General features: G+C 36.0%; 1 pseudogene; it reads left to right on the top strand.

Annotated features, from left to right (window-relative positions):
• The first annotated feature begins 2,792 nt into the window (after window positions 1–2,792).
• Window positions 2,793–2,891, top strand: LOC132267840 (small nucleolar RNA R71; annotated as a pseudogene).
• The last annotated feature ends 9,615 nt before the right edge of the window (window positions 2,892–12,506 follow it).

The following is a 12,506-nucleotide window of genomic DNA, read 5'->3' as shown; positions in this document are numbered from 1 at the left end:
TTTTTGAAAACTTTTTGAAACAAATAACATAAAATGAAATAAAATGAAAATAAAATAAAATGAAAATGAAAATATTTTTGGATTTTCGAAAATTGGAAAAGTCAAAATAATGAAATGAAGAACTGAGATCGATTGAAACAAGAGTTTGATCGATCAGACAGAGAGCAAAAATATACAGGTTTTTGGCTCAGAAAATTGGCTAAGTGTTGGAACTTGAAGATCGATCGAACTTAGAAGTTGGATCGATCGAAGGTCTCTTGATCAATCTAAGAGTTAGTTCGAACAATGGGACAGAGAAGTGATTTGGATGCAGGTTTCTACAGGTCGAAAATTTTTCTAAGTGTTGGATGCAGAATGGAGTTCGATCGATCGAACTCAGGTTTGAGATCGGTTGAACTATGCAGAATGCTCAATAATGACATGAAAGCTCATGCAATCCTCACCAAAGTTCCTTTCAATGCATATGAGAACCAAAAACAAGAATCTAAACTTCGCAAGAAATGAAATGAAAGATAGAAATGAGGGAGGAATAGGGTTTTGACACCCTACGAAATGTCTTTGCTAGTCTTTAACGTCTCTAGCAAGACATTGGACTATTTTAGCCCGGATCAAAGATCTTATAATACATCCCCTCCTTGTTAGGGTGACAGATGCTTTGAACTCCAACCAACAAATGGTTCTTTGAAGAACTTGTTGGATTAAGCTCAAAAGAAACCTTTGGTCCTTTGTCTATGCAATCACAACCTTTGGGCTTCCATGCCCTTTCAAAGTAATAATTTGAAACAAAACTTTTAGAATGCAAGGTTAAAGATGATCCTTTGGAAGTTTTGGTCTTACACAAAAGCTCATGTGCTTGACATTGTAGATCATGGCATTCATCTACAACATTAACTTCTCCTTCATATTTGTTAAATGAATTGGGTGTGGGATTAAATATATTCAACTTCACCTTCATGTGGCCAAATAAGATCTTCATTATCCCCGTCCTACAATTAATGTTGGCATTAGCGGTTGCTAAGAAAGGACGGCCAAGGATAACGGGAATTTGGCTCTTAGGATTGGGGACCAGTTCCGTGTCGATGACAACGAAATCAACGGGAAAGAAGAATTTATCAATATTTATCAAAACATCCTCAATTATACCCCTAGGCTTCTTAATGGATCGGTCGGCAAGTTGCAAAACTACCGACGTTGGTTTTAATTCACCTAGGCCCAATTTGACATAAACCGAGTATGGAAGAAGGTTAACACTTGCTCCTAAGTCAAGAAGCGCATGATTAATGATATGATCACCAATAATGCATGATGTAGTGGGTGAACCGGGGTCTTTACACTTTGGAAGAGTGTTATGTTGCAAAATTAAGCTTACTTGCTCGGTCAAAACCACTTTTCTTGGTGCTTGGCTCTTGTTCTTCCGCTTTTGGGTGCATAAGTCTTTCAAGAATTTGGCATAAGCCGAAATTTGCTTGATTGCATCCAATAGTGGAAGATTAACTTTCACTTACCTAAACATTTCCATAATTTCATTGGTTTTTGCCTTTTGCTTGTCTTTTGAAATGGATCCTTTTAAGGCATCCGGAAATGGAACTTTTGGTTCAAACACTTTTTCAGAATTTTCTTTTGAACTTTCTTCAACACAAGAAGTTTTTAAATCATTTTTCAATAAAACCTTTTCAACATCATTTTTTAAAACTTCTTTTTCAAACACATCTTTCAAAACTTTCTCATTTACAAGGTCATGTATATGCAATGAAGGAGGAATGGTATGTGAAACAGGACGGGTGACAACTTGAGGTTGCACCGGTTCACTCTCTTCATTGGACATTCCAACTTGATTGTCCACAACCCTACCACTCTGCAAGGTAGTCACCGCATTAACATGTTCAATGGTGTGGCCTTCTGATGAGGAATGGGTTTTCACAACACATTATTGCTTAGATGGGGCATTAATAGGCATCTTTCCTTTCTCTCATGCATTAAGAGTGCTTGCTATTTTCCCTACTTGGGTTTCTAGCTTCTTAATAGATTGAGAGTGAGAATGAAGCAATTAAGTGTTAGCCTCTAAAGTGCCCAAAGTATTAAAAACTTTTTCTTCAAAGGCAGGACTTCTAGTATTACCTTGGGAATAAGATTGGTTGGGAAAATGAGAATTAGCAAATTGATTCCCTTGTGATTGATAAGGTCTATAACCTTGGGATCCTTGGTTTTGAAGTGGAGGTTGAATGTACTTCCCTTGAAAACTGCCTTGGGAAGGTTTTGAGCCCTCTCCTTGGTTTTTCGAAGAGAAATTCGGATGATTCCTCCAACTTGGATTATAGTGAGTGCCATAAGGATTGTTCCCTTAGTTCACAAAAGCTGCATTGACTTGTTCATTAAGTTCATTTTGGACTTGTCCGTGAGGACAATGAGAAGTAGAATGAAAAACACTAGAACAAGTCATACATGTTTCATTTGATGCACGATGAGAATGGTTAAGGAAGGAAGATACTTGGTTCGCCGAGTTTTGGTTAATCAAAAATTAATCAAACCTTTGAGATAAAGACTTCATTTCGACGACTATTTCATTTGAATGGTTGACTTGATGTAAGCCAACACTCTTCCTACCTTGTGAATTTCTACCATTCTTGGATGCTAGTGTTCTATGCAAAAAAATTTCACTCATACTCTCATAAAGATGCCACACGTCATCCTCATGCCTATTAATGTATGAGCCGCCCATGGAAGCATCAACCATACCCTTATAGTTGTCTGATAAGCTCTCAAAGAAATATTAAACTAATTGCCATTCGGGCATGTCATGATGTGGACACTTCCTAAGCAATTCATTGAAGCGTTCCCATGCCTCATGAAACATTTCTCCATCCCCATGTGAAAATTCTCGAATTGAGGTTCTTATGGCATTGGTCTTAGAAACCGGATAGTACTTCTTCAAGAATTCTTGTTGCATTTCTGCCCAAGAAGTGATTGAAAAAGGCTTAAGATTGTTAAACCAATACTTTGCCTTGTCTTTTAAGGTGAATGGAAAAAGTTTGAGTCTTAAAACCTCTTCCGACATGTCCGTATATTTTACGGTGGGGCATACTTCAAGAAACTCATCCAAATGCTTGTGGCTTAATTTCATAATGATGAGCTCTAAATGGAGGCAATTGGATGCAAATAGGTGCATTATACTCATTAGGCACATAATGGTCTCTTAAAGCGAGAGGTGGATTAGCTACTTGAGGTGCAACATGAACACCTTGGTTTTGAATTCCTTGATTAATGATGGGAGGTTGTGGAGCATACATTGGCCTTGGCATTCCATATGGAACTTGGCCTTGTTGTTGTGGTAGTTGGTGAATGAATAGCCTAAGCATGCCTAATGGTACTTGTATGTTCTCATTCTGCACATTGGGATGAAAGATACCTTGTTGGTCTATATGACCAAGGTCCTCAACATGATTATTATTATGGTCATCCATTGATAGATTGGCTCTATTTAAACTTCCTCTTCCCCTAGGATTTCTAACGATAGATTCAAGATACAAATCAAGAGGGACAAGAGTTGGTCTCAATGAACAACGTCCATGCATGCGCAATGCAAAACACAAAAAGCACAAAAAATGACAAACACTATGCCTTCACAACAATGCAATTAGACTTCTTCCACAAACACTTAATTCATACTCCCATGCTTTAACAACAATGATGCAAGAATAATTAAAAATAAGCTTCCACACGGGCCGACGATTTAACTAAAGGATTGAGTAAAGAAAGTCTCACAAAGGTCCTTTAGCACTTCAACTCCAAATTTAAAGCTTAGCTTAGCGAATTTTTAGAATTTTTAGCCTTTTACTTTCTATGCTTGCATGAATGCTTGATGGCTCCTTTGCTTGCTTCCTCTCCAACAATGCACCTAGTTAAGTAAGAACAACACAATAAGTAACCAAAAAGAAAAATAGAAGTAAAGTAAAGACATGATCAAAAGAGTACTAATCCTAATAAATTCCACAATTCCGACGTTGCCAAATCTAATCAATCAATCCTCAGCAATGGCGCAAAAAACTGACAGCCAAGTTTGAGAGTGTTTGGATTCTAAGGCGTGGGCCAAGAGTTTTACATTTATAAAAGCCACTACTACCTTTCACTAAAAATTTAGCTAGGGTGAGTAGGGATCGTCTGAAGGGATTGTGAGGATCGAGCAAGGTCGTGGAATTGTAATTAAGGTTAGTAGGTCGAGTGATCAAACAAATGGTTGGTTGGTTGATTAAATAACAACTAAATTAAACTAAGTGATAACAAAAGAATGCAATTAAGAATAAGTAAGAGAGAGAGAGAGAGATCTTGGGGTTTAGAAATCACCACCAAGCAATGCATTTCTATATCATTGACAAGTGATTAATGGGGGCAAATGGTGTGTTGCAATATTAGTGGGTGTGTGTGTTTGGTTAATTCAACAAACAAGGATGACTAGTTAAGCATGTATTGTCTAAATATCATGTGAAAGGCACAATATATCTAAGCAATGAAGCATATATTGTCTAAACAACATGTGAAAGACACAATAGATCAAAACAAGTCATTAATCCTTTCATTAAACTCACAATCTAAATACAACACAAGGATAAAGGCATATACTACTTGCATTCAAAAGCTTGGATCATCAAACAACAAGCATAGATTGTCCTCCCATTTAACACTACACTACAACTACACTACATCTACACTACTAGCATGAAAATAAACTAGGGGAGAGGCACAATCCATCAAGGAATAAGTATGAACCATCAAGAGAATCACAAGAGCATTCATTTAAGCATTATGTTTTGACAATCTCCAAATCTATAGCATCAATACACATAGACATGCATCAATAACACAAAATCTAGAGACTAGCACATGAACATCTATTCTAGCATACATAGACATATGGATAGAATAAAATGATCAATTGGAAGCATTAAACCACATAAATCATTGAATAAACAAGATCTATATATATCAAGGTGTCAAAACATTAATTACAATACTAATCCCTCAATAATACACAAGATTAAGATAAAGAAAGCATGCTTGGGGCTAACTCTAGCCCCAAGAGGATGTCTAGCCACTCATGGTGATGTTCCTCTAACCCTTAAGGGCTAACTCCCTGGTTGAAATCTGCTCCTTGTTGATGAAGAACTGCAATGGTGTCTCTAGCCTATTCCTCCTCTAAACTTCCCCTCCAAGAGAATAAACCCTAAAATTGTGTTAGCTCCTTTTGTAAAAAGCAATTCTTATCCTTATATAGGTAGGTCAAAATGACACCCAAAATGAGCTGGGGTAGTGTACACAATATTCTCTAATGATTGGGTAAAGGACAACTTTCAATGAGATGGAAATTTAACTTTTTCGCACTGGAGGAAGTTCGATCGATCAAACCTTGGACTTGGATCGATCGAACTGGCTGAGATCTATCGAACTTAGGCTGGATCGATCCAACTGGTTGAGCTTTTTGGGAAAAGACAAATCCGAGATATTTTGTGAGATATTTTTGGGAAAAGGATAAAAGTGGTTTGTGGGTGGTACAGCTGTGGATAGGATCAATCATTTGAATAAGGACAAAAGTGTTCGATCGATCGAAGGGTTGTGCTGGATCAATCGAACTTTTGGACTTTATGCTTTTGGGCCAAGGCTTGGATCTATTTTGAAGTGCTGAGATCGATCATTGTTCGATCGATCGAACCATGAACTTAAATCGATCGAACTTTGCTGCTTGTCAGCTTTGGCTTCATTTGCTTCCTTATTTCTCCACTTTGCTCTTTTCTTTGTTTAATCCCAGAATTGCTTCAATTAAGCTTTTATTTGGCTGAGTTAGCTTATTTTCAGGATAAGTGCCTGAAAATGAAAATAATACGAAATCAATCTAAAACGGTAAAGTAAGATCGATAAAGGTACTAGAATGCCTAAGCTTATGGGGTTTAAATACGTACTTTTCAGCGCTCATCACTCCTCATCACTTGTCTAATATTATTCTTATTCATCATTTTTATTCACACTGCCCCATGCATATATATATAGTAATGTGAATTTATACATATATATGGCTTCATATAGTAATGTTCACACTACATAACTAGTAATGTGAATTTCTAAATATATATGGCTTCATATATCATTTAATAGCATACATCATACACATAATTCTTACACAAAAAAGATACAAAAAACACCATCATATAAACATACATAGAAGGTCCAAACTCAACACAGCAAAATAGAGAACCTTCCAAATACTCATTCACACTAAACTTCTGCACATCGATATGGGGTCCTTCATAACCAGCCGCCTCCAAAACAGCCATCCTTCCTCAGGTTCCGTCGTCGCTCGTGCCATCAGAGGAGTTGAGAACTTCAAAGACCTCATCATCAAAATCGTCAGTCCACAGCTCTTCAAGCCTCTTCATGCGCCATTCCACCCTCCTCACCATCCTCCACAGGCGAGGCAGGTCACTCCCGAAATTATCTATACGCATAATAAGGTATTGCAGGGTAGGGGGTGGATCTGGAATAGAAGGTGTTTGATGAATAGAAAAGGACTGAAGGTGGGGTAATTGGGGCTGGCTGTGCATCTTCTATGGTTTGGTAGTGCACCATTAGTTGCCCTAGAGGAAGACATATTCTTGTGGGTGCTTCTAACACTACTCATGACATATATTTATAGCAGAAGTGGTGGCGCTGTGGGTGGGAGTGGTTGTTGAAGCCATTTGTGATTCTAATCCATAGTTGAATTAATATTCAACTACCCCAGTATACATTTTTTATTCTGTTAGGATTATATTTACATATTATATTGATTTTATGTACGTATGTGTTGTGATTTTATGTATTATACGTATTGGGATTTTCTGTATGTATGTATTGTGATTTCATGTACGAATTTCTTGAGGTATTATGTACGTGCGTGTGTAGATGTTATGTACGTACGTCTTGGCATGATTTTTCTGGGATATTTAGTATGAATTATATTGATAAAATTACGTATTTATTGGATTGTAATGAAAAAATACATTTATACATGTTCGTACGATTCTGGCAGAATTAAGTAGTTGCCTTGTTGGTCTCATACCCTAAATATATACTCTTAATTTTATATCAATAAAAATTCTATATGTAAATTTTAACTAAATAATTTCACTTCAAAATTTTTAATTGATATGAGTTATATAACTTTATCAAGTTATATCCTTGCCTTTCATTTACCAAAGGAAATTCGAAGAGCTATAATTTTGTATTTCACGAGGATTCCCTAAAACAGCTATTTACCTTGTCAAAATTAGCCTAGAAGTCTGTACAAATTTTAAAGTCCTTATTTGCCAGAATTTCTATGTATGTCTCCTATATGAAAAAGGGAACTTTAAGGCTGATCTTTTATTATTTAAAGGGGGTCCTCTACAACATTGAAAAATCATACAGAGGAGCTTGGGGCTGAGATCAGAGAGGAGCATTCAAAAGAAAATAGAGATCGATCCATGGCGGTGAAGATGTCTTCCTCAACCATGAAGAATTCCACCCCAGTCATGCTTGGCTAAATGCTTTGCTAGGGTTGTGATGTAGCCCTAGCTTAGCACCCTGGTTTGATTGTATTTAATTATTGTAGAATAATTTTTATCATGCATGATTATGTAATCTATAGGGTTTTTGATTGAATTTTCAATAAGAATCGGTTTTAGAGTTTAAATTTGATTACAAATATTTTTCTATCTTGTCTTAAATATTTTAATCTTGTAATTGAACACAAGTCATTCACTCCTTGTAGTTGTGAATGAGATGATTACACAATGGTTTTTATCTGAATATAATGCTAAAGATTTGATGGATTATGCCTAGAAAAGATAGACCATACTACACCCTAGAATAGAGTAGTTAGGTAGATGGTTTATACCAATCGAAGATAGTCCATACTTAGCTTTAAATTATATTATTTTCTAGCTAAATTAATATGTGCTTGTAGCCATGATTAATTCCCTGTGCATGTTATATGATATATCTTCAATAAATTGATGCAATTGACTGGTGGTGCGACGTTAGTGGTGAAATCATATCCCTAGTCCTCTCTCTCTATTTTCTACATCATATTTAATCATTGTTCTTTAGTTTATTTTATTTTCTATTTAGTTAATATAGAATTAATCATCACGATTCGATTATCCTACTTTCAAGTTAATTTGGAATTTAAGAAATTTGTTGACAAACTTATTTTACACAAGTCCCTTGGGTACGACACCCTTATAAGTAAACCCTATCTGCAAAGATTCGTGCACTTGCGAGTGGTACATATAAATCTCATAACACCTAAGCCAAAAGTCCATTGTTGGTCTCAGTGTTTGATTAGTACATTTTTTTTATGCTTTAAGTAGCTTGGGTTACATTAATATTTGTGAACAAACAGTCTGTCCAATTTGACAGTGATCCTCCTATGTTTTTCTTGCTTATAAAACATGGTTATACCAAAAATAAGACATACATTTTGTAATGTTCGAAGAGTCAATTTACAAAACATGGTGACACTCAACATGTGGAAAATGTTACAAGGATGCACACAATGAATACAAGGTCAATTACATGACAGCTAAAGGTAACAAGGCCAACCGAAGTAGGCCATAAACTTTGTATAAGAAGTCTAAAAGGTTACAAGGATACACACAATCAATGAAAAGTCAATTACATGACAAGTTTTTTCTTAATATTCAAAGAGTTAATGTTGAATTGGATGAATCATCCCCGACGTCATTGCCATTCGAGATGTTGGCGTGACATTCACTTGCCCAGGTGTCTGCAATTAACCAGAGCGACAACAAATGTAATCCAAATAATTTTAGTAAACTATTATCTGCGTTACTATAATGACAATAATGAAATAAATTAGTGGAGAAGGAATAAATGATTTCCTCATCACCTCCCAAATGATGAGTACTTGATTTATTATATGAAGAGGGAGTACTAAACAGTTGAGATGACAACATGGCTAGATCGCCAATATTAGCCTGAAACATTTATAATGCTGACAATACATATTAAGGTAGGAAGAAGGGAGGCCTTAGGCATCCTCCTATACTGTTATATGATTTTAATCACACCATTGATTAGCTTAGTTTATCTGATATTCCAGTGGATAATGGATAATTTACATGGGGTAATAAAAGGTTTAGTCAGAGAAGAATTTATGTAACACTGGATAGAGGTCTTGTGAACCAGGGTTGGGATAATGTATTTCCAAGTTCACATATTATTCTTACTCCACAACATTGATTTCAGATCATAGGGGACTTCAAGTGAAAATTCCTATGCATATTGGTGAAGGTCCAAAGCCTTTCGGATTTTTGTTGGTGTGAAATAAACAGGCAGAGGTTGGCAACATTATCTCTGATGTATGGAAGACTAATAGTCATAGGAATCCAATCCAGAAGCTGCTGTACAACTTTAGATTGGTTAAAAGGGCTGTCAAAAAATGGAATGTTGAGAAGTTTGGGTCTGTTTTTGAGGAGGTTATTGCTATTAGGAAGTCTCTTGAGCAAGTGCAATTGAGTTTAGCTGAGAATCCCATGAATGATGTTTTCATTGAGGGGTAGGATATTAGATAGAAAGTTGAATGTGCTAGCTCTAATGAAGCAATTCTTCTGTCTCAGAAGACAAGAATTACATTTATAAAGGACCAAGACAGGTGCATAAGGTTTTTGGATCAGTAAATTAAAGAGCATACGGCTCAAACCAATATCACTGTCATTCAGGATGTGGAAGGGAACTTTCTACATGATTATGGGCATATGAAAGACAATGAGGAACTTCATTTGGGGGCATGATGAAGATATTATGAAGATACGAGGAATTTAAAATGGAAGAAGCTTGCTGCTCCTAAAGAATAAGGTGGTTTGGGGGTGAGAAAAGTTTTAGATATTAATTTACCTAAAAACTGTGTATTAGCTTCGGATTTTATACTGTCCAAAGATAGGATTTCGGTGGTTAGGTATAAACATTGTTCATGTTACCTAAAGAATACATCCTTTTGGCAGGTCATTCCAAATGTTTCAGATTATTCTATATGGAAGAGTATAGTTGCATTTTGGGGGACTTCATGAAGATCAACTTTAAGTATGTTATTGAAAATTTATTGAACCAAGGGGGGGTGAATTGGTTAAAACCTTTGTACCATTAACCTTTTTTTAAATAGATAAACAAGAATATGCATCAATTTGGGCCCTCCTCCTTTTGACGCGAGAAATTCAGTACTTGATGAGGCTAGAATCCTGGTTACTTAGTGAAAAGGGTTTGTTATCCACCTTTGTCAAGAGTGAAAGCTTTCAATGCACTACTACCTTAATTGGGATATAATCAAATCAAAAGTCAACAAAGCATGTATCCTACAAATGAATGCTAGTGTGCGCCTGTGCTAGTGTAGAATCCTAGAGTGAATCTCAAAATAATCTCAAAATCAGGATGATGTGGACCAAAAATGCAAGCAAGATATCAATCATTCAAAAAATTTACTCCTAAATGGCATCCACAAAGTATACAAGGAGTATTGGACTCTCAAGTCAAGTAATTTTTAAATTCTAAGTATCATGATTCTCAAAAGATCAAAATTATAGCTCAAGACTCTCAAATCATACCACATGCATAGAAAGTAAGTGCGACATGTAAAATATGCTAACACACCCCCAAACTTAATCTGTGCATTGTCCTTAATGTACAAAGAAGCAACAAATAGTGGAAAGAATATACCAAATGGGTGAAGCAAAAAGGACCCAACAACTGAAGCTTAGCTTTGGAAGACGCACCCCCAAACTTAGATTTCAAAAACCTGTCTAAAAATGGTCACACTAACAACTATTAAAGCATATGCATCAATGATATAAATGAGAGGTGAAACTAAGAACTGACAAAAATCATGGCATCTAGCAATGTAAATTGCAGAATATCCAAAACTGATATGAAAATCCCAAAAATCCATATATAAAGTAAATCCAAAACCATATATCCAAAGATCAATGTATAGCAAGTGCAGTGCAAGAAATAATATCCAAAATATCTTAAAGCAGTGCAAGTGTCAAGTGCAAAAATATCTCAGTAATAACAGTGCATGTATCAATGACAGATAATGAGTAAGAGAGAAAAAATTGTGGAATCAGGGAACAGGATCTGGAGTCATCATATCAGCAATGTGCTGCAGCATGTCAGACATCTGATGGCTGTGGCGAATGAGAGAAGCTATAATGTCAGTCTGCAATGCTCCAATCTAACATCTCACCTTGGCTACATCTGCTCTCAAATCATCATGCCTCCTCAGTCAATCATCAAGTCTCTTCACCAGATCATCATACCGCCTCGTGATATTATCACACCTCCCGATCACATCAGCTCTAAATGAAATAATCTGTGTGCAGCTGAAGGACTGATCGATTAAGATTCGATCTATAATAAATCAACCCTTTGCAATAGCACAAATCATAGTAAAATAGGGCTATTATTCGGGTAAGTCAAACCATAGGGATTGCTAGTTTATGGCAACCAAGCTTTCTAAATTCACTTTTAGTTTGATAAAAGGGGGTAAAAGAGTTGTGTTTGATTTTCTACTTAGAAACTAGGAATTGAAATTGCATAACACAATAATTGTAAGGAATTGGAGAGATGAAAATAATAAAGATAGGACTAGGGAAGTGAATCCACTACATACTATATAAACATGCTAGAGTACGATTCATTTAGGAAAAACAACAAAATTAAGTGGCCATGATATGTAGTTACACATGGTTGCTACATTATCTTCAAGAAATTCATGAAATCAATGGCAAGAATAACATATCAAAGTTGCACATGCTTGAACAACCTAACTAGAGTGTAGCTTTTTACATGCTTACTAAGCTAAAGATTATCAAGCCTTCAATCACATGATAAGAGCACATGAAGCCAAAAATCAAGAATAAACCATCAAAGAAAGAACCTAAGCTATGGCCTATCAAATTTCTCAACAACATGCCATTAAAACCATTCGACAATCTCATTTTCATTGTCACCATGAAAATGCAAGCCATACAACCATGAGAATATACATTCTAAGACAAGATCATAGATTTAACATTATCATTTATATCAAATTCAGTTCATTACATCAAGTGCAAGCTTTAGATTATAGAACAACCACAAAAATACATCATCTCCCCCAAAATAGAATCAAAACTAGAACATGCTTACAATGAAGGGCTTCATCACCTCCCTAGATAGGGAGTTAGTTACCCATAGACATAAAGGAGGAAGGAGAATGAGAGATTTTTAACCCCATTTTTGTGCTTAAAGGCTCCAAGACTCACCAAACCCAAGCTTCCAATATTTCTCTCTCTAAAAACTTGCTAAAAATGTGAGATCCTTCTCATCTAAGCCTCAAGCCCCTTATCTAGCCAAAATATCCTCAATTTCCCTCCATTTTCATGCCCTAACATCCCTAGGAGAATTTTGGACCACACAATGGGTCAAGGGGGCAACCTTGAAGG

The sequence above is a fragment of the Cornus florida genome, unplaced genomic scaffold (genome assembly GCF_030987335.1).
Source record: "Cornus florida cultivar Cherokee Brave unplaced genomic scaffold, ASM3098733v1 CherokeeBrave_3.0.0_Hap2_Chr07, whole genome shotgun sequence".
NCBI lineage: Eukaryota > Viridiplantae > Streptophyta > Magnoliopsida > Cornales > Cornaceae > Cornus > Cornus florida.
Note: the sequence above shows the minus strand (reverse complement) of the source record. Positions and strands in the feature narration are given on the sequence as shown.